Consider the following 23,313-nt stretch of genomic DNA (forward strand, 5'->3'; position numbering starts at 1 on the left):
CATTAATCAGGAACACTTTGTCAATATATCGTTTCCCCCAGCCCACAGCAGCGCAACACAAAGATGCCGGTCTGCATGGGCTAGCAGTTAGCTTAGCCTGCCCCGCTTCCGCGTCCTGTCAGACCACCCTCGGTGTTTCCTCTTCGGGCGCAGTTCCGGATAGGGCTGTGGTCCCTGGGCCCACAGGACACAGCAAACCAAGCTCTTCAAGCCGACCCAGCATCAGCTCTCCCAGTCATCAAACGAAGAACTGGACAGACACGGACAAAAACACTGCATGGACGGTACTGGGTGAGGCCGCCGCAAACGCAAGTTCGTGCCGCCATCTTCCCACACTGTTACTGGGTGAGACCGCTGCAAATGTGAATTCGCTCCGCCATCTTCCCACGCTGGAAGCAGAAGTGACTGACCAAAACACAGACCATTTCTACTGGATAATCTACTTGGAAGAGCTCATGAGAACCATATTCTAGGGAAATTGTGCACTTTGTGTGATAAAAACCAAAACTGTGTGCAATTAGGGGGCAATGCATAATGTTTGCAATGTATAATGTGATGCAGTAATTCTGCAATAATGATCTCCCCTAAGAATGCCCAAACTTGGTATACTTTGTTTAATTTGCCTCTTGCCAAGTGAATATATTGTTTCAGTATTTATGTTTATTGATTAGTCTCATAATAAGCAAGATGACTTTGAATAAATAAACAACATTAACCACTTGCACAAACCCCAAAGCCCATCAGACTAAAATATGGATGCAGGCCCTTAAAACCTTCCTATTAAGAAAGGCTTTTCCACCTTTCTCTGTTGATCCTGTCCCCAACTGCCCGTTGCGCTTTTGTTTTTTTACGTTGCTTTTTAAAGGGGCTAACCAGAGGTTGGTTTTAGTGAAGCTCTGGAATAGTCGATCACACGTCTAAGGGACTTACTTTTTATCCGAAACCAACAATGCATATGCCCAATGGAAGCAAAAAATAGTTCAAAGTAAGATTTATTTTTGCACAAGTAAGCAACAAATGAGAGGTTATTGATGAACACAGATTACCATCCACGATTTCACCCATCCTGGATGGAAATTGGGGGAAAAAAACCAAAACAAACACAATCACATTGTGAATAGCCTATATATATGTGTGTGTGTTCAAGACATAATGGTGACAGAAGATCCATTTATTCCCCTGTAATAATTCATTTCACATTGTAAGACTGGTGGTTGCCGGTAATATTGGGAGTTGGTTCTAGTGTTTAGACGTCTTTTGAAGTCCTGAGTAAATCAAACATCTGTAAATGTGAGCAGAGAATTTATAACGCATGAACAACACATGCACAAACAAGTAGGTGCTCCATCCAACTGCCCATTTCAAGTCACCCCTGCCTCCACACACACACACACACACACACACACACACACACACACACACACACACACACACACACACACACACACACACACACACACACACAAACCTTTGAAATAAAAGTATACACCCTCAGGTCATGGTGTCCTACCTCTCACATGATGAAGAGCAGCTGTGCTCCATGACCAATTTGTCAAAAATACAGCAAATATGCAATCTGGACAAAAACCATTACATAAAGACCTTGGAACACATATGTTTTAATATACTGGAGCAGTATTTGACTTAAGTGGGCCTTTAAAGGGGGAGTCCATTTTTTTTGTCTTTTTAACATTTTTGTATCAGTTTGTAGTATTGGATGGTGCACAATCACGAGGAGGTGGGTCGGATTAGAATGGCCGTTTACTTAACTCAAGGATCATGAAGGTCGAGTTTAAATACTTGGGGTCAGCTGTTTAAAGTAACGGGGAGTGCAGAAGAGAGGTGAAGAGAGTGCAGGCAGGGTGGAGTGGGTGGAGAAGAGTGATTTGTGACAGAAGGGTACCAGCAAGAGTTAAAGGGAAGGTTTACAAGATGGTTGTGAGACCAACTATGTTATATGGTTTGGAGACAGTGGTACTGATGAAAAGACAGGAGGTGGAGCTGGAGGTGGCAGAGTTGAAGATGCTAAGATTTTCATTGGGAGTAACGAAGAAGGACAAGATTAGGAACAAGTATATTAGAGGAACAGCTCAGGTTGGACGGTTTAGACACAAAGCAAGACAGGCAAGATTGAGATGGCTTGGACATGTGTGGAAGAGAGAAGCTGGGTATATTGGGAGAAGGATACTGAATATGGAGCTGCCAGGGAAGAGGAGAAGAGGAAGGCCAAAGAGGACGTTTATGGATGTGGTGAGGGAAGACGCGCAGGTGGCTGGTGTGACAGAGGAAGATGCAGAAGACAGGAAGAGATGGAAACAGATGATCCGCTGTGGCGCCTCCTAACGGGAGCAGCCGAAAGTAGTAGTAGAAGTAACATTTTTATATCATATATAGTATATATATATTTTTTTTTTTGGGTGGCTTCCCAGTAATGTTCCCTTTGTATTCAAATCTGAAAATTCAAATTTTGGTTGAAGTATGTATGTTTTAGCATCAAAATGCTAATTTCCCAAGTCCTTCTAAAATCTTTTCCCCATAATAACAATCATTACATTTATATAGCACTTTTCTAGACACCCACAGCACTATATAAGATTATATTATATAACAATAATGTGTAATAATAATATATTAATATAATCAATATATTTCTAGTCACCCATGTGACCTGACATAGGTTTCTGCACTCTCTTTTTTTTTCTTTCCCCCCTTTTCTCCCCAATTACACCCAGCCAATTACCCCACTCTTCCGAGCCGTCCTGGTCGCTGATCCGGGGAGGGCTGCAAACTACCATATGCTTCCTCTGATACGTGTGGAGTCGCCAGCTGCTTCTTTTCACCTGACAGTGAGGAGTTTCACCAAGGGGACGTAGGCTGTGGGAGGATCACGCTATTCCCCCCAGCCCCCCCCCCGAACAGGCACCCCAACCAACCAGAAGAGGTGCTAGTGCAGCAACCAGGACACATACCCACATCCGGCTTCCCACTCGCAGACGCGGCCAATTGTGTCTGTAGGGACGCCCGACCAAGGCAGAGGTAACACAGGGATTCGAACCGGCGAGCCCTGTGTTGTCCTGCACATTCTTTTGACACTTTCTTCTAGGGCTGGGTATTGTCAAGAACCCCACAATTCAATTCAATTTCGATTCTTAAGGTCACGAATCGATTCGATATCGATTCAATTCGATATTGATCCAATATGCTTCGATATCGATTCAATAATACTTGTAGATGACAAAAATACCCAAATTATTCATTGCGTACCTTCTCATATTTGTTATATAATAATGTGTGCATTATTTGTATTGGTTTAGAACAAACTGACCCAAAAATGTATTTTACCATTTCATTATGCTTTAATGAAGAGAACATAAAACATTAGTAGTACAGTATTGTACCTGAGCTGAACTTGCAGCACAAAAGTAATATACATAACTGTACTGTAATTACATGGAAAAAAGTAAAGTGCATGTAAACTAAAAATACTCTTTCCTCTTAGTTTGAATTGAAATGTAAACAAAGGCACACAATGTGCTAAGTGCTACTCTCTCTGCTGACTTTAACGACTCGACGACGGCTTCCTTCACCTCCGCGCACAGCTTTGGAACGGCGACTTCTGTCGTGTGTTTTCGTGTTGGTGTGGCGTAGTGTGGCGTGGTTCCAGTGTGTGTACTGTAACCGAGCTATTTTCTTGCCCGGTGCGGGATTCGATACGGGGTGCCCTGCACCACAAGGCGACATCGCTAACCGCTCGGCTAAAGGGTCAGACTCGTTATCTAGGGGCTAACGTGTCTTATTAGTAGTTTACACTGACTCGCAAAGCTTACACATGACACGACTTCTATCGACTTCCTCTGTTCCGGTTTTACATCTGAATCCAAAATGTGTCCAAACGTCGGATTTTAAAGTTGTAGGTGCCGACTTTAAAGCGTTACTACTGCCCGTTTCTGTCGCCATTTTGTTGAATAAACAAGTGTGATTTGTGTTGTACGGAGGCCCCACTTGACCAAACTGTTCAGTCAAGTGGGGGCTCCATACAACACAAATTACACTACGCCCACAACGGAGTGGGGCTTAATTACAACGGAAATAATCGATTTCAAGATTTTCTGAATCGATATTGAATTGGGAAAAAATATATTGCAGTGCATTGATGAATCGATTTTTTTTACCCAGCCCTACTTTCTTCCCTCTCCATACTCACACTGTAAGCAAACTGCGCATGTGTGTGTGTGTGTGGGGGGGGGGTTGAGGGTGGGGAGGGTGGATAGTGCATTAGTGCTAACTCACCTCACTGCTTTTTTGCTCACAGCTCAGTGGGCGTTTCCATTTGAACAACCCAGAAAAAAAAACGCAGGTGGCCTCGCACTTTAATTTGTCACACTTTCAGATTTGTTCGTCATGAAAAGTTTATCAGTAACATATTAATATTATTACTGTATTCATTAATCAAAAATAATTATCTATCTGTATGAAAGCCACTTTATTTTGTCATTGTATTCTTACAGCGAATTGTACTCGAACAATGGATTTGTCTTCTGCATTTAATCCATCCTATTGTATAGGAGCAGTGGACAGCTGCAGCACACGGGGACCAACTCCGGTTCTTCTTTCCATTGCCTTGCTCAGGGGCACAGACAGGAGTATTAACTCTAACATGCATGCATGTCTTTTTGATGGTGGGAGGAAACCAGAGCACCCGGAGGAAACTCAAGCAGACATGGAGAGAACATGCAAACTCCACACAGAAAGGACCTGGGACGACCCGGGGTTCGAGTTCTATTTCCCATTTCTTATTTTAGCTTTTATTTCTATTTGTTTGTTTTCCTTGTTTCTATTTTTTGCTATCTTGTATCTTGTTAAGCTTTTTCTTACTAGAATGTGAGTGTCTGTAATAGAACCCAATTTCCCCTCGGGGATCAATAAAGTATTCTGATTCTGAACCCAGCACCTTCTTGCTGTGAGGCAGCAGTGCTAACCACTGGGCCACCGTGTCACCCAGGTACGGTGGCCCAGTTATATAACTGCATGCTCAATAATCCAGGTAAGAAATCAAAGCAAGTTGAATCAGTGCATCTGGACACAACGTTCACTGACAGAAACGTTTCATCTAAGTGACCTCTTCAGGCTAAACTGACTGCAGGTATCCCCACCCTTCTGTATATAATCTGTATTGTTTATAAGGGTGGGAATACCTGCAGTCAGTTTAGCCTGAAGAGATCACTTAGATTAAACATTTCTGTCAGTAAACGTTGTGTCCAGATGAACTGATTCAACTTTCTTTGAGTTATATAAATGAAGTAATTGCAGGGTTGACCTCTGCTGGGAATTACTTTGAACTGACCTTGAGTTCTTGGCTGAGTTTGTGGAGCTTCTTAAACATGGCTTGCACAGTGCTCCCCGTGGTCTCTGTCTGCAGGGTGGCCAACTGGCCTGCTTTCCACTTATCCCAGTTGGAGTCCCATTCCACAGTGATCTCCCACACCTGCTGCAAGTAGGGTAGGTCCTGTACAACACACAAACACACATACAAACATATGCACCCATGCACACAGATTTTCAAATTGAAATTCACATGTGTAGGAACAAATACACATACAAAAAAAACACAGAAAGACACACATTTTCAAATTCAAATTCACGTGTACAAAAAATGACAAAATAAAAACTAAACAATTCCATATAATGACACGGGGGTTTACTGATCAAAACAGACACACATACACTCACTCAAATATACAATTACACACAAATGCTCCATAATGGCATGCCTCTTGCAATACACACAGGGCTGCTACAAGGCCAGCTTTCACAAAAACAAATATTCTCTCAAACCCTGAATAATACATTTATATAGCCATTCTCTGATCCAAATGCTGCACCGCACAATAAACAGAAACTTAGCGAGCAATTGAGTTCAATGGACAAAGAAGTATGAGGAAATAAAACCCAGCTAGCTTCCCCAGCTCCTGTTATATCGAGCACATCATAATAGCATGAGAAAAGCCTTTATAAATGCTGTCAGACCAATCGAGAAGAATGAGAAACTGGCTGAAATAGGCTTATTATATTTAAAAAAAAAAGTCTGATAACTTTTTGAAGGGCATGATCTGCAAAACTAGGGAATCAATTCCCATTATTTGTAGGACGCACCAGCCTGCTACAAAAGTAGAATAAGGCTTTGTCAAAAATCTTCAAATACATTTAATGGGATGATCGTAAAACCATTCAGACACTTTTACTGACTGTGAGATGATTGTTCTAAAACGATGTACACTAGATAAACCTTTCTCTACAGTTCACTTGCTATCTTTTACTACAATTCAGGTGACTTTAGGTTGAAGTTGAAAAATGTGTTGTGTGATTTGTGGGTGGGGAAAAAAAAGCAGAAACAAAGTAAATCATAGTCATACACACACACACATATATATATATATAAATCCAGTGAGTCAAGTAAATTGTTTATGAGAAAGTTGTTAGTTGTTACATATTGCACCAGTTATTACAAAATGCGGATGTTACACTTTTTTATGAAGAAAATGTAATAATTTGGTGCATTATGTAATAAACCACCAAAATGTATGTCTTGATTTGAAAAAAAACGTGGCCTTATTACATAATGATGTGAAAATTTATTACATTATTACATAATGCGGCGTTATTACATAATGCGGCGCTACAAGCCCTAATACCCACTTCCAGCTTCCCACCCGCAGACACAGCCAATTGTGTCTTTAGGGGCACCTGACCAAGCCAGAGGTGACACAGGGATTCAAACTGGCGATCCCCGTGTTGTAGGCAACAGAATAGACCACCACGCCACGCCACCCGGACGCCCATAAACATCTGTTGAGTCCAACAACATATCCACACTGGCAGACTTAAACGCCTTGATGGGAAGGCCATGAAGGAGTAAAAATAAAAATTCATAGGAAGTACATGTGGCAAATGGTTAACATATAACCCCTTGCTCATTTTTCACTTTTTGAACAAGCTTATCACCATCATTACACCATTTAACAGCGCTTTATGACAGTTTGAGTACGGCTTGTTTAAAGTGGACCTTCTCCATGTTCTCAATATCGTGGAAAGGAGGCTGACTCATCTTGAAGAGGCCCAGGCCATGGCGGACGGTGGCATCCTCCAGTTTCAGGGTGTCCAGCTGGCTGTGGAACACCAAGATCTGCTCGAAAGCCAACACACTGCTCAGTGCACTGTCAAACGGACCTGGACACACGTATATACACACACGAATGAGAAGCATGCACAAACAGGTATTAGAAAACAAATAAACATGCACACAAGAGTGGTGAAAAAAATAACGAATGCCATAACTCATGTTAAAGCTCTCTCTGTCGTTCTCTCTCCCACACACACACACACACACACACACACACACACACACAGAATACAAATTAACACATGCATACAAGTCTTGTGGAAAACTAACCAAGTCTATAAATCAGGTTAATAAAGTTATCTCTTTTCCTCTCTGTCTGTTGTATACACACACACACACACAAATATAACCCAGGGTAGGAATACAGCCATTAAATCGGGCTAAGAAAATAACACGTTGTTTCCTGGGTAGACACAGAACGCATAATGAAATGCAGTGTCATTTATTATTGCTACTGCAGTGACTGAGACACAGCAAGAAGCTAAGGATCAAAACTGGGAAGGTGCGCCCCCCTGTGTTTCGTGCTGGTAGTGTTACGCTACCCTCCGATTTTCACGTGACAAGGAGCGGAGCGGGTCCGTGCACTTGGCGGCCAACGGATTTTTACTTTGAAGTAAGTAAACCAAGATCGTTTCCCGACTACCATTTATAAATAGCAACAAAAAAAACAATTTTGTTTTGATTATAGAAAAAGGAAAACGTCCCGTTATCTGATTTTCTTTGACGTGCTTATAAATGGACGTCTTAATTTTGCATGGAGTTGAGTCATGAACGAATCGCTCGAAACGAACGAGTCCTCACCGCGTCGGGAGTGACGACTCCATTTTTAGTAGTTTACTACAACTCGATTCTGATTGTTCAATCATGAAACAAAACGGTGTCATTTCTGATTAGCAGACCGTGTTGCTATGGATACCGTTCTGAGACAGGGCTGGCCGCTGTTCCAAGTCTTTTAAGCAAAATGGCGGATTTTTTTTTTTAAACAGACAACTGCAACCGGTTATTTTCTTGCCCGGTGCGGGATTCGATACGGCATGTACTGCGCCACAAGGCGACATCGCTAACCGCTCGGCTAAAGGGTCAGACCCGTTAGCTGGGGGCTAACGTGTCTCATTAGTAGTTTACACAACTATACATTTTTAAATTCATAGTTATTCCAGTTATCTTTATTACCAATATTTTGTATAAGAGTTATTTTCTTTACCTCAGAGTTGGTTGTGCTGCAGTGTGTGTTGGTCAGCCGGTCACGTTTGTTACTGCTGGACTTCGCTGCTCCGTTTGCCTCTGGGTGACCACGTAGAAGGTATTCACAATATATTTCACGTTTGTGTCGCAAAGGTGATTAAATGCTTGCCACCGCTGCCTTTTTTTTAACATTAATTACAAATCTGACGTGTACGCGATAGACTGTAAATGTATTTGAGCGTCACAACCCCAACGAAATGACTCGTTTCATTGTCAGAGTTTGATCCATTTGGTCCGATAACATTTGGAAACTCTAAAAGAGCCGCACGACTAGATTTTATCCCATTCAGGATAGCGAAGGAGGGCTAAACCGGAAGTTGGTCGGCGCCGACGGAAGTCTCTGGTACGCATGCGCTATAGGCGTTGGCGCTGGTGAGCCGTTCCCGGGATCTGCATGCCTGACTCGGCGACCCGACACTCAGTCGAACCTCCCGTCACTGAATTGCTTGCACCTCGCGGGAGCGCGCACAGCCAAAGGGAAAGCTACCAGACTTTGTAACGCATTCTTAAAGCACCGTGCTGTTTAAAAACGATATAATCTTCTTTTTCAGGTTCACCCATGATGGTACGTGACCAGAAGTCTATATTTTTCAAGGTTTAGATTCATCTGTGTTTTATTAGACTCTGTAGTAGTTGCATTTTCTTGATACATACGATTGGTCTGAAATTTACAAGGTTTCCTTGTTCTTTGTCGATGTGTTTCTGATTCGAAAATACATCCTAGGAAGCACTGGGACACATCATCAGTGGTGTTTCCTGAGGTCCTCGGGTGTTTCGGGTCTTTCAACATCATACATCCTCTCTCAGGCGACCCAGCCAGGGTTGATCAGGCCTTGGCTTGTGTCCCAGCAGCATTGGCCCACAGATCACTCCTTCTGATCCAAAGCCATCTGGAGGCCTCTATTTGCAGCCTCCATGGAAGACTTGATGGCTTTCCTTTTAGCAGCCCCAGTGATGCCAAGTAGAGTGTAGAGCTTGTACAGTGAGCAGCCAGCAAAGCCTCTACACCCCACATCAATGGGCTCACAGCACACCTTCCAGCCTCTCCTCCGGCACTGATCCAGCAGCTCCTGGTACTTGGACCGCTTCCGCTCATTTGCCTCCTCCATCCGGTCCTCCCAGGGAACGTCAGCTCTACAAGGAGCACCTGTTTTGAAGAGGCTGATGATAGCACTATGTCTGGTCTCAACGAAGTTGTCGGAATGTGGTCTGGGAACCTGAGCTGCCCCCCCCTCCCCAGGTAGACTCGCAGTTGACCCCAAGTATTTAAACTCATACACCTTATCACCTCTACTCCTTGCATCCTGACCATTCCACTGTCCTCTCTCACTCATGCATATGTATTCCGTCTTGCCCCTACTGACTTTCATTCCTCTCTCCAGGGTATACCTCCACTTCTCCAGGCTCTCAACCTGCACCCTACTCTCGCTACAGATCACATCCGCAAACATCATAGTGCATGGAGACTCCTGCTTGATCTCGTCCGTCAACCTGTCAATCACCATTACAAACAAGAAAGGGCTCAGAGCCGATCCTTAATGTAATCCCACCTCCACCTTGAACCCATCTGTCATTCCAACTGCACACCTCACCACCGTCACACTGCCCTCATACATATCCTGCACCACTCCTACATAATTGTCTGCCACTCCCGACTTCCTCATAAAATACCACACCTCCTATCTCGACACCCTCTCATATGCTTTCTCTAAATCCACAGACAAAATGTAACTCCGTCTGACCTTCTCTATACTTCTCCATCAACATCAACAAATTAGTCAAAAATTATCATCCTAACACGGAGCTCAGCGGTTCGAATCCCCATGTAACCTCTGGCTTGGTCAGGCATCCCTACAAATAATTGTCCGTGTCTGCGGGTTGGAAGCCAGATGTGGGTATGTGTCCTGGTCGCTGCACTAGTGCCTCTTCTGGTCGGTCGGAGTGCTTGTTCAGGGGGGAGGGGGAACTGGGGGGAATGGTGTGATCCTCCCCCTGGCGAAACTCCGTACTGTCAGGTGAAAAGAGGCGGCTTGCGATTCCACATGTATTGCAGGAGGCATGTGGTAGTCTGCAGCCCTACCTGGATCGGCAGAGGGGGTGGAGCAGAGATCAGAACGGCTCAGAGGAGTGAGGTAATTGGCCGGATACAGTTGAGGAGAAAAAGGGGGGTGGGGGTCCAAAAAAAAAAAAGATTATCTTAAATGAATTTTGCCACTATTTCCACAAAAACAGACAAAAAAAAGAAAACTAAAAACCTTTCATTTCATGTGTTGGGCCCCCAAAGGGCTCTCTGAAAGTAAACCTGGGCCAAGGTTGTGTCCATGAAATGTTAAAATAAAAACTTTGTCATAGGAGTAAACTAAATACATTGTCCGAAAGGTCTCCATCTGTTGAGTAACATAATATCATTCTGAAGATTGTAAATGGCTCCTGCTTTTAAATATTAACCTCTGAACCTTGACCTCAGTGCGTGCTGAAAGACTTCTCTTTAAACAAGCGAAGGGGCCACAGGCATAGGACCAACTGTTATAGAGAGCTCTTGACATCAGCTATATGGGTAAAGTCAACATATTTGACATGTTAAATATTAATTTTCACCCATTTACCAATTAAATATTTAAAATCTGATCACACAAATGTGTTTCCCATACCCTTAAATCCATCAGTGTACTCTCAATTCAGTATTTACAACTTCCAGTTATAGGAAATACGCTAATGTTTTTAAAAAATTCACTTCCCTTGAGACACGCTATGCAGCTTGATACAAATCAGCACCATAGTTGTAGTTCTTCCAGTCTGCAAATTAATGTTGTAAATAGGGTTGTAAAAATATATAGCTACAGAATCAGAATATATCAAATATTTACTGTAGCCAAAACATAAATTGCACTGCATTTAGGTGGTTTGTTGGGGGGGGCTACAAATATTGATTTATTTAGGACATTTTTTTTATTGTATTGTAGAAACAAGTTTTTGGGGTTGTTCAAACATTGCATTCCAACAATTTTCTGGTGAGACCTGAAAGAATCGCCGTAATAACTAACAAACTAATGATCATATACATTCACTGAATGAATACTGAGAAAATAGAATGCAAATTTTTCGCTAGAAATGTCACTAAAACCCATTTTAATGCCAAAACTCTCTTAAATAATTCCATTTAGTACTGTAGAATCATGTTTTGTGGTTGTGTTCAATGTCGGAAATGTTGCATTCCAACAATTTTCTGGCCAGGCCTGAAAGCATCTCTGTAATAACTGACAAACTAACGATCATATACATTCACTGAACAAAGATTATGAACACAAAATGCACATTTCTCGCTAGAAATGTTATTAAAACACATTTTAATGCCAAAATTATCTTGAAATATTGCATTGTTCACTGAAAATAGAGGAATGTCAGCCATTCTTTCTTTTCACAGACATAAACTTGACGGTTGTGTCGTGACGAAGGCTCCACAAACATTGGCTATAAGTGGAAATGTTGATATAAGGCATATTTTTGGTTCAGAAATTTCAAGATTGAACGTATATGTGGTTTGCAAAAATGTAAAATGCCAACTTTTTTTTTCTTCTGGTGACTGGATTGATTTTTCACCATTTTTTTTTTAAACAAAAACAATTTTTCTCAATCGTTTTGGCGCCTGCCTTCACGTAGCGCCCCTATGCGCTGCATATGTTGCATACCCACTTTTTGCACCTCTGCTGCGTGTTAAGGTTCAGTTGTTGCTGCCTAGAAATGCATCCCCTATTATTTCACCTTAGGTCATTATTAAATGTAATAAATTCACACGGCTGAGCCAAAATGTCTCATAATATGTGCTTGCAAAAACATTTGATTCATAGATTTCCTGAAATAAAGTCTGTTAAAGTTTATATTTGGCTTGACAGTTTGAATTTCATACATTTAATAATGAGCTAAGCTGAAATAATAAGGGACAAATCACTCGGCAGCAACAAGCAGTCCAGCCGAATAATACACGCACCCCTTAACACCCAGTAATGAAACTTCAAGTCAGAGTTGATGGGAACAAAATGTCAGCACATACTTTATAAGGTTGACTTTCACAGAGTGGATCTGACACCCCACATTTATTTTTCCGCATTTACAAACCTCCTTTTAGTGCAACTGTCTGTAATCCCATGCTTAATAACACATCAACAAAGAACGCCAAAGAGTTAGCCCCAAGAAATATTGAGGGAATAATCAAGGAAATATTGTACATTTCAGACCAGTCGTATCAAGGGAGTGTAATAAAATATTGATGACTCCAAACGTTCAAAAACTCTAAACTCCATAAATTTATCATCATTGGTGAACCTGAAAAACGAGATTGTGAGCACTTTGCCTTAATTTTAATGACTGGTAGTTTTCCCTTTAGCTGTGCGCATTCCCGAGAGTTGCAAACAATTCTTGGCAGGGAGGCAGAACTTGGCATAAGACCTCTTCACACACAAAAAAAAAAAATCAATGCAAAGTTCCATCACACACACACACACACACACACACACACACACACACACACACACACACACACACACACACACACACACACACACACATACCTAGGGACAATTTAGTATGGCCAATTCACCTGACCTACATGTCTTTGGACTGTGGGAGGAAACCGGAGCCCCCCGGAGGAAACCCACGCAGACACGGGGAGAACATGCAAACTCCACACAGAGGATGACCCGAGATGACCCTCAAGGTTGGACTACCTCGGGGCTCAAACCCAGAGCCTTCTTTGCTGTGAGGTGACTGCGCTAACCACTGCGTAACCGTGCCGCCCCCCACTTAAACAGGTTAAATATAATGTAGCTGTATAATGCAAATAATTATGAATTAAATATTGGTTCAAATGGTATTTGGTTGATTTCCGTCTGAATACATGTACTTCCTGGATGAGGGGCGCCGGCTAAACAATACCTTATGTAAGCCCTCAAACTTGTGGTGAGCAGGTGACCTGAGGCTGCTGTCTGATTGGTTTCTTCAGATTTTCCAGGGGGCGCAGTTCTATGCACCCCAGACACTCCCACTTTTATTGGCAGTGAATTTGTGTTTGTTTTTTATCTAATGTGATTGGACAATTCTCGTGGGTGTCAATCATGTTCACACCCACCACCACGCCTCGTCTCGACTGTCAATCATCCACCATCTATGAACCCTGATAAAATCTCTAGGCTACATTCTCCTTCCTAATAACTCTGTGACTGTGTAGACATTAAAGCCGCTGTCAGGTGTGCTGCGCCAAGGTAAATTGTGCCCCCCACCCCCAAATTTTTTAGCACCAGCCAAAGCCAAGGACTGTAGCAGAGTTGCCGCTGTCGGGTGAAAATATTTCTGTAGTGATGGTGAGTTGAACTTTGGCAGCTGACGCTTATTAATTTTAGTGGTTGCTAGCTGCTAGCCTAGAGCTAATATTGGTAGTGTAAATAGGCTAGTTAGCCTGTTAACCCGCTAGCCGGTCATTCTGACCGTATTGGATTTTCACAGTCCTCTGTGTGGAGTTTGCATGTTCTCCCCGTGTCAGTGTGGGTTTCCTCCGGGGGCTCCGGTTTCCTCCCACAGTCCAAAGACATGTAGGTCAGGTGAATCGGCCATACTAAATTGTATCTAGGTGGGTGTGTGTGTGTGTGTGTGTCTCGCCCTGTGATGGACTGGCTGGCGACCTGTCCAGGGTGTCTCCCCGCCTGCTGCCCAGTGACTGCTGGGATAGGCTCCAGCATCCCCGCGACCCTGAGAGCAGGATAAACAGCTTGGATAATGGATGGACGGAGGGATGGATGGATTTTCAAAGTTTAATAACTTTGTGGCGGAAAAAAAGATACAGACCTGCCGCTCCCTGAATGCTCCTAAAATTGCATATTGTAATGACCACAGATGAATAGACTCGCTAGCCCTTGGCTAACGGGTCGGACCCTTTTGTCGACTGGTTAGCGCAGTCGCGGGTTCGCGTCTCGGCTGCGGCGGATTCCCGGCTTTCCCCTGAATTCGCTACATTGGTGTCAGAAGTGTGATGGTGACAGCGTGAGACCATTGGAAGCGCGTGTGCCCTGAGGCTGAGGGAGCTGATATGCTGAAGCATGGGACGCGCTTCCCGGAGGAGGGGGGTAGTGTAACGATCATGAATGAGTCACCTCACTAGCCCTTGGCTAACGGGTCGGACCCTTTTGTCGACTGGTTAGTGCAGTCGCGGGTTCGCATCCCAGCTGCAGCGGTTCCCAGCTGCCCCCCAAATTCGCTACATTGGTGTCAGAAGTGGGATGGTAAGAATGAGAGGCCATTGGAAGCACGTGCGCCCACAGGTGTGAGGAAGCGGGTATGCTGAAGCGTGGGGATGCGTTTCCCGAAGGGGGGGGGGGGGCAATGGGGCGGACCCTTTAGTCAACTGGTTAATGTAGTCGCCTGTGGTGCAGGAGACCCAGGTTCGCATCCAGGCTGGGGCAATTCCCAGCTGCCCCAGCTACAATATATTTGCAATATATTTGTCACTATTTATGACGTGTGTTGGTTGCATCATTTCTTCTGTGAAGTTCAGTGCTCTGTCCTAGAAACAAACAAGTGTTCTCCGGTGCAGAGAAATAGTCTAAACTTGATTTTTGATCATTGTCAACATGTCTGGTTACAGATGCTGTTTCAGACGCACCATGACTACCACCGAGGCGTTGCAGCATTTACAGGCGCTGGACGGCGGCGAGTTTAAATGGTTTGAAAAATAGTATAAAAGTTGTTAAAATGTTAATTTCGGTGTCAGTCGTTTCCTAACAGACACACTAACGTGCAATGCATTAATATCTCAACTGGGTATTTATCTTGACAGGATATAGAGTTTAAAAAACCGTGGTGGTCAAAATGACCACCCACGGTCGTTCTAGAAGTTTTTAGTGTTGTTTGGGACTGTTTCAATGGTTATTTTCAGTTCTTTTTTTTACATTTCACGTTTTATAGGCCTTGTTATGTTTGTTAGATTAACAATGTGTTTTCCGTTTTGTTTTTCAGGTAATATTTTCACTTTTTCAATTTTGCTTTTCAAGTTTGAACATGTCTCTCTGAAGTTTAAATTGTTTAAAAATAGTATTATAGTTATTAAAATGTTAATTGTGGCGTCAGTCGTCTCTTAACAGACACACTAGCTATGCAATGCATTAATGTCTCAATTGGGTATTTATCTTGACAGAATATAGAGCTTAAAAACCGGCGGTGATTTTGACCGCCCATGGTCGTTTTAGGTAGGAGTGAAATCCCAGTCGTTCTAGTGATGTACACATATACATAAACGTATCATACAAATGTTTACGATGAACAGAACCGTGGCTCTTTTGGAGAACGTTAACCATGTTGTAGACTTTTGGGTTCGTACAGAAGTGAGTGATGGATATGGTTGTTTTATGCTACAGGTGTTGTTTTGCTAGTTACTGAGGCTAATCTTTAGTGCATCCTCTCTGTAAAAGGCCGTATTTTAGACCTTGTACTCTCATCTCATTTCTCTCTCGAGTGTCTTAATCTGGTGGATATGCTTGTAACTGACCATAAGCTTTTGTTTTAATAGTCCCACTACAGCTCCCTATTCATAGTCGCTACGCTCCGGCTTTCTAAACGCTGGTCCTGCAATTAAATTCTGTGATGCTTTTAATTCACCATCCTTTAATCCCTCTATATCCCCTCTCAATCCAGATGCACTGTTAAATCCATTCAATGGTCAGTGCCTATCCATCCTCGACCAAATCGCACTGTTTAAAACTAAGAAACAAAAATCAAATCACCTCCCCTGGCTGAACGATCACACTCGAGCCCTTAGAAGACTCTAGAAAATCTGCACGGCAATGGAAGGTCAACAAATCCGAATTAGCACACTAGACCCTTAAAAACCACATAATTTACCAGAAGGCAGTTAAGGGTGCGAGATCAGTGTCCTTCTCTGAACTGATATCTGAAAATAACCACAATCCTAAAGTTCTCTTTACGGTAATTGATTCTCTTATTAATGGTCCCTCCACTTCTTTTTTTTTAACCTGATGTTGAGCAGCCCGACACATTTCTCACTCAATTTATAAAGAAGGTGGAGAATATCAGGTCCCAAACCCAGCCTTGCCCTTGCATTATTTCCATTCCCCGTATTAATTCTGCCTCGTTTACCCGGTTTCAACCTATTACAACTTCAACTTTAGACAGTACAGTCTCCAGTATGAACTCCTCCCCCTGCATCTTAGACATCATCCACTCTAACCAGGAATCAGGAACAATTCATTGTCATCTCATTCATACACTTGCGTACACAAAAGAGACGGAATTTCGATTCTCCCAGCCCATAGCAGTGCAACACAAAAGAAAAAAAAAACACATATCCAAAACCTCCTAAAAATGACACTGTCAAAAACATACAAAACCAGAGAGAGCAGAGCAAAAAAACAACAACAAACAAACAAACACAAACAGTCCATTCAGTAAATTTGCAACACAATTCAAAAAATTCAGTCCAAGAGAACGAACGCCAGCCAGGATGAGTGTTGGAACTGCCGGTCTGCATGGGCTAGCAGTTAGCTTAGCCTACCCCGCTTCCGTGTCCTGTCAGACCACCCTCGGTGTTTCTTATTCGGGCACAGCTCTGACCCAAGGACAGAATCCAGTCCAGCTCGCACCCATAAACACACACCGCTGAATACTGACTGTGCCTGTGTTACAAGTTGTGTGGTAGGACCAACACGTTCCCCTTGATGAACAATTACACACACATCATTGGGCCCTAACAATTCATTGGACCTAAAGGACATTTGATATATTTACCTAGATTGGGGTTATATGTGCATTTTTTTTATCTTACTTTATTAATTTCGCCATGTTTTCCCGGTGAAATCTATTTCTGTGCCTAAGTATTGATGAAACTGCCTTCATTACTTCCCAAGATCTATCAGTATATTCACTAGTTCTGTTCAGTCGTACCACGGTGTGTCTCTGATTATTTCACTGCTGTCATTCATCTCTCGGCTCCTGTCTAGTAATCTCCGGATACTGGTCCATATCTTTTACACTTATCTATACTGTCATTAGTGACATTACTTAGCACACCTGTTACACAACATGCTTTCAATACAAAGCCAAGAGTCTCACTGAGCACCTATATGACTACACGCTTGGTGAGAGAGTTGTGACATATTTAGAAGTGGCTGGGAAACGTGGACACGGCAATGATGTTTAGTGTCAACAGTACATTGTTTATGTGTGTGTCTGCAAGCATGAGTGTGTGTGTGTCTATGTTTGGGGGACGTGAGAGGAAAGAACTACTAGAGTTATGGTATGTCTGGAGAAGGTGACGAAGGGATAAACGAGTGTTTGAGCGTGTGAAGTGAGGGCATGAAAGGGAAACAGGAACGACTAAATCCAAGACCTGTGGATGGTATGGAGAGTCTGAACGAAGGGTGGAAGGGAGGAGGGGAGGAGGTTAAAGCAGGAGAGGACAAATGAGGGTCAGGCAAAGCGGACAGAGAGTGCAGTCGCAGAGAGGAGGGGAGGATCTGGGCCCTGTCCCAGGTGTCCACTCTTGCCCCGGCTTGGCTAGGGGCCCACACCCATCAGGGCTGCCACGGCCCACTCCCCTCATGCAAAAGCTTTGATTTACAAGATATCTAATCTTCACAGCTTCTCTTCCACCGCTCTCCCCAACCATACCACAGACCCTTCTCGCTTTGCTCACCACACACACACACACACACACACACACACACACACACACACACACACACACACACACATGCACACACAAGCAGCGCAGTGTTCAGTGAGCACGTCCCAGCTGAGGTCCCAGTGGGACACACATACTCACATATCTGCTTCCATTTACCTTTTGCTGAGTGTTTGCTGGTGTTTCTGTCACTGTGAGAAGCAGCCAGAACCTCCCTGCTAATGTCCACAGGTTCCTCCACATTATTCCTATAAGATTAGCACATGTGGCTACTGGATGGGATCTATATGGAGAGAGAGAGAAAGAGAGAGAGAGAGTCATTAGAAAGGTTAGGGAGGAAAACGTGAAGAGAGGAAGAAAATGACAAGACAGAAAGAGAGATGATAAAAGAGAGCGCTAATAATTAGCAAGAACAGGGAGGTGAGTATCTGATGAGACTGACTTTATTAAACATCAGAAAAGCTCTCTGTCTCCATCTCGCTCTCTTTTTCCATCTCTCTCCCTTTCCGTGTGTGCCCTTCACAGAGGCCCAGTGATGTGGCTGACCCACATGACTGGGATATTATTGGGAGTGTGAGAGAGGAAGGCCTCTGTTGAATACTGATGGGCCTTGGCACAAAACTCCTCCTGGCCTCATTAACCTGCCTAGAACCACCCTTTGCCGCCCCCCTCCCACCCCACCCCTGCCATCCACAAGAATCCAAACACCAGCAACCCCCAACTCCTCCACACCTCCACCCACATCCACTCTGAACCTGTTTCGGAAGTCAAGGGGGGGGGTCTTGGAGTGGATCCGAAATGACACGGGGGGGGGGGAAGATGGAGGTGAATCAAATGAGAACGAGGAAAGGGAGGTTCTCTGTGGGTTCGACCTCTCAGGAGCTCATTGTTTCTCATCTGTTCTTACTGCTCACCTGTGTCACTGCGTGGGGGAGAGACTCCAAGGAGGAAGGGGGGGGGTGAAGAGTGTCAGCGGGTGATAAAACTTTGGAGAGGTTTATGTCTGAGGTCTGTGTCGAGAGAAAGACGAACGCCAACGGGGGGAAAATCAGTTCTGCCACGACAGAAGAAGAAGTAAAAAGAACGGATACAAAAAAAAAAGAAAGAGCACAGCCACTCTCTCTCTCATTCTGTGCTGGTTGAAATATGGGAGGTCTGGGAGTGGTTGGGGCAGGGGAGGGGGCTGTGGAGGGAAAACGATGAGAAGCTAAAGCGAAAACAGGACGAGACTTGCATTATGTCATTTGCACGCGAGACAGAGAGAGGGGGGGGGGGAGGGGGAGAAAGAATGGGAAAGCGATGGTGCAGGACATTTCAATTTCATCTTTGACAGAAACAACAAATAAGAGAGCAAACAAAAGAGTGTTAGAGACGTAAATCCTCCCAGAGCAAGCCTCAGCCAGAACGCACGACAGGGCCAACACGGTGAAAAACAAGGTGGAGGGCGAGAGAGACAGAGAGTGAGTGAGAGACAGAGAGAGAGGTGACTAGCTAAAGTATGAAGGAGCAAGCGGCAGAAGCAAGGGAGCCAAGGAGAGACGGATATGAAGAAAAGAAATGTGGGGGGGGGGCGAAATGGGCAGAGGCGGTCAGGGAGTGGGAGGGGTGGGTAGTTGACAGAGTGTCAAGGGGACAGAGGAGCTGTCAGAGAGCGTCTCACACACGGGGACTTCACTTATGCTTCGGTACAGAGCGGCGGCATAGTCAGGTATCATCTGGACTAAGCTACTGGTTCTGATGGGTCCTCGCGTTCCTCAGCAATGTCACTGTGAGGACAGCAGGAGAGACAAACACAGAGAGAGAGAGAGGCAGAGAGACAGAGAGATAAGACAGGGGAGAGAAAGTAAAAAAAAAAGAGAAAGGCGAGGAGGGACCAGGAAAGGTAACAAGGAGATGAGGAGAGATGTGGAGTGAATCCGGGCTGCTCTGCCACGCGGCACCGTGGGCCAACCACCGAGCCAGTCCAGGCTGAGGCCTTGCATCATACCAGCCACGCAGGAGACGCCCAGCTGAGTCGCGTGCTCCTGGATGGGGGAGGGACGGCTGACCCTTGGGCAAGCATGCACAAACACACACGCACATACACACACACATGTATAACATCTAAACTAGACATGCAGAACTGACACGCTTATAAAAACAGATGCACACAAACAATATGAAGCCATGCATCATGGGAGAACTGCAGAAACGCCCTTTGTGACCGAGTGTGTGTTGCAGAGCCAGTACATTAGTTGACTGCATGCACACAAAAGGCACATACAGGCACACATCCCCATACAAATGCACACACACAAATACAACATAGACGCCAGAAAGAGTCAGGACGACAGTGAACGGCATCTGTTTGGAATGGAAACCTCTTGTCAGTTGATCATGTCAGTAAACACTTTAGTGGAATGTGGCTGTTCAAGAAATTGTCCAGTAGAGCAACAAGCTGCCTGGTCTAAAAGGACAGTGTATGTAGGAGAGCACATGGGGAGGTGTGTGTGTGTTAGCATGTATGTGTGTAAACGTGTGTACACATGTGGGTATGTGTGTGTCTGCGTATGAGAGAGACTAGGTGAGTTAAGGCACAAGTGTAATGCAAAGAGATCAAAAATCACAGCGGCTCTTTGCGATTACCCGATCCACTTTTTTTCAGCTCCGATCCAGTTCCGATACCTGAATTTGGATACCTGCCGATATCGATACCAGAACTCTTTTTCGTGATTATTATTATTATTTTTGTTGTTGCTGCTGTTGGTGGTATTGCGTGTAAGGTTACATGAGGCTGTAGTAAACCACACAGCACTTCTTATTAAAAGGGCAAAAAATACACAAAAATAAATTAAATTTAAATTGCAAAGCTATTTATTTGAAGTGTAGTTTAAGTAGGCTTCACATACAAACACGTGTAGGGGGGCAAATTGCTTTGGCAACTCCTTTCATGTGTTAATTGACTTAAAGACTCAAACGATGCTTTTTCCCTCTCCAAATTACCAAATTACCCAAAATTATACTTTTTTTTTTTAATTTTTTTTTACAAAAAGACCTACCCTGTAGTCATTTCACGTAAAAATGCCAGAAAAGGGCGTCCCAGTGGCGTGGCGCTCTATTCCGTTGCCTCCCTACACGGGGATCACTGGTTCGAATCCCCATGTTACCTCCGGCTTGGTCAGGCGTCCCTATAGACACAATTGGCCGTGTCTGCGGGTGGGAAACCAGATGTGGGTATGTGTCCTGGTCTCTGCAGTAGCGCCTCCTCTGGTCAGTCGGGGCGGCTGTTCAGGGGAGGGGGGAATAGCGTGATCCCCCCATGCGCTACATACCACTGGTGAAACTCCTCACTGTCAGGTGAAAAGAAGCAGCTGGCGACTCCACATGTATCGGAGGAGGCAGGTGGTAGTCTGCAGCCCTCCCTGGATCGGCAGAGGGGGGTGGAGCAGAGATCGGGGTGGCTCAGGAGAGTGGGGGTAATTGGCCGGATACAATTGGGGAGAAAAGGGGGGGGGGATGCCAGAAAGATTTATATTTTACTGTTGGTGGAAGACATAAAACAACATGAACTAAGTGATGATTTGTAAAACCAACTGTAAACCTGCTGCTGCTGACTAACCTGGTGGTGTGAAGCTGTGTGGTGACACACACCCTGTCTCGCCTGGCACCACTGACACTGTTTCTAAACTTTACCCATGTGTACTGTCTACTGTTTGAATTTTTTATTCTCCAGGCATCAATTGAATGAAATGATGACAACCGCCGAGATAAAGTGATGGAAAATGTGATTCTTCGCTTGTTCTATCCAGCGTGAAATGTGTCGTACAGTTCCATGTCTGTGTGTTTCCTGAAGAAACATTATCGAGATGTTTCTGATCACAAAAATGAATAAGTACTGCTCTCATCTGCCTCTCGCTCCCCCCATTAATGTTTAAGGACCCACAACTTGGTCTGCGCAGGGAAAAGAAAGGTGAAAATCAGCAAAACAAACAAATGGGGAAGATGGAGAGAAAATAATAACTCCCTGTGATTCATTCCAATTATTTGTTAGTTTTTGTATTATGGTGTCCTTCCCCTTCTTGTGAACGGTTGCTTTTTTTCTTCAGGCTTTCTTAAATGATAACGCTTTTTTCCCCATCTAATAAATCAAACCCTACAAGTTTCTGTCGTGCTGACAGTTTTGAGAAATTAGGTGTGTCAGGAAAATAATCGATTACTTTGACAGATTTGCCAAAAGTTTCATCCAAAAAAAACACTGATTTCCTCCAAAGTGTACCACTGGTTGGTCGCTGGGAACCTATTACTGTGCCGTTTGAGTCAGAATCGTACTCCATTTTAGCGCCATCCTCCTCCTCCTGGTTCTCCGTGACAGGTGGGTTCACCACTGCTTCCTCCCCGTTGCTCTGAGCCTCCTGCCTGTGCTCAGCTGCAGCAGCTGCCGGGGAGGTTACGCACACAGCAGTGCCACAAACTCCGCGCATACTGGGTCCCTCTGATACAGTGACTACGTCATCTACGGCCATTTTATCTTTCTCCAAATTACTATGGAGTTTAAGAGACTCCAGGTTTACATTTTGTGGTGTTTCACTTGTTTCTCCGCGTCCATCGGCCTCATTACTCCCCCTCGCTACCCCCCCCCCCCCAAAATCTGGTCGACAACTTCTGCAGGCTCTGCCACCTGCTCTCTATGCAAGCAAGCTAAATGCTTGTATCCCACATTCCTGCACTCAAAACCCTTCATACTACCTGAACTTACATATACAATTTTGGCTATGGGCTTAAAATTGCATTATTAGCTACATATACATCCAGGGTCAAAGCCCTGTGGCAAGCAGGAAGAGGTGACGAGGGCAGGACAGTGAAGTCAGCCCCTAGCCACAACCTGACACACGGGCGGTGGCTATATGATCAGTCGCTAAGCCCTGGGACTGAGGCAGAGGGGCTTCTTGGCTGCTGCACCCATCACTAAGCAGCCCTACTTAGGATCCACTCCACTTACCCCAGTTGGGGAGGAGGCTAGAAAAGGTTTCCTAAACATAGTCTGCCTCATACCTACTGTCTGGACCACCACATCCAGAGGGATCACCATCAGTCAAAAACAGAAATTCGTATATTTTGGAGCCTGGAACATAAGAAACCTCATAGACAATCAATCCAGCAATCAACCTGAACGGCATACGGCCATCATCGCCCAAGAGCTGAGAAGATTCCGGATAGATATTGC

The 23,313-nt window shown here is 44.3% G+C and overlaps 1 pseudogene; it reads right to left on the reverse strand.

Annotated features, from left to right (window-relative positions):
* The window catches only part of LOC130130988 (dynein axonemal heavy chain 2-like), a 334,340-nt pseudogene that overhangs the window by 224,432 nt on the left and 86,595 nt on the right, over positions 1–23,313 (reverse strand).

This window comes from Lampris incognitus, chromosome 20 (assembly GCF_029633865.1).
Source record: "Lampris incognitus isolate fLamInc1 chromosome 20, fLamInc1.hap2, whole genome shotgun sequence".
Taxonomy (NCBI): domain Eukaryota; kingdom Metazoa; phylum Chordata; class Actinopteri; order Lampriformes; family Lampridae; genus Lampris; species Lampris incognitus.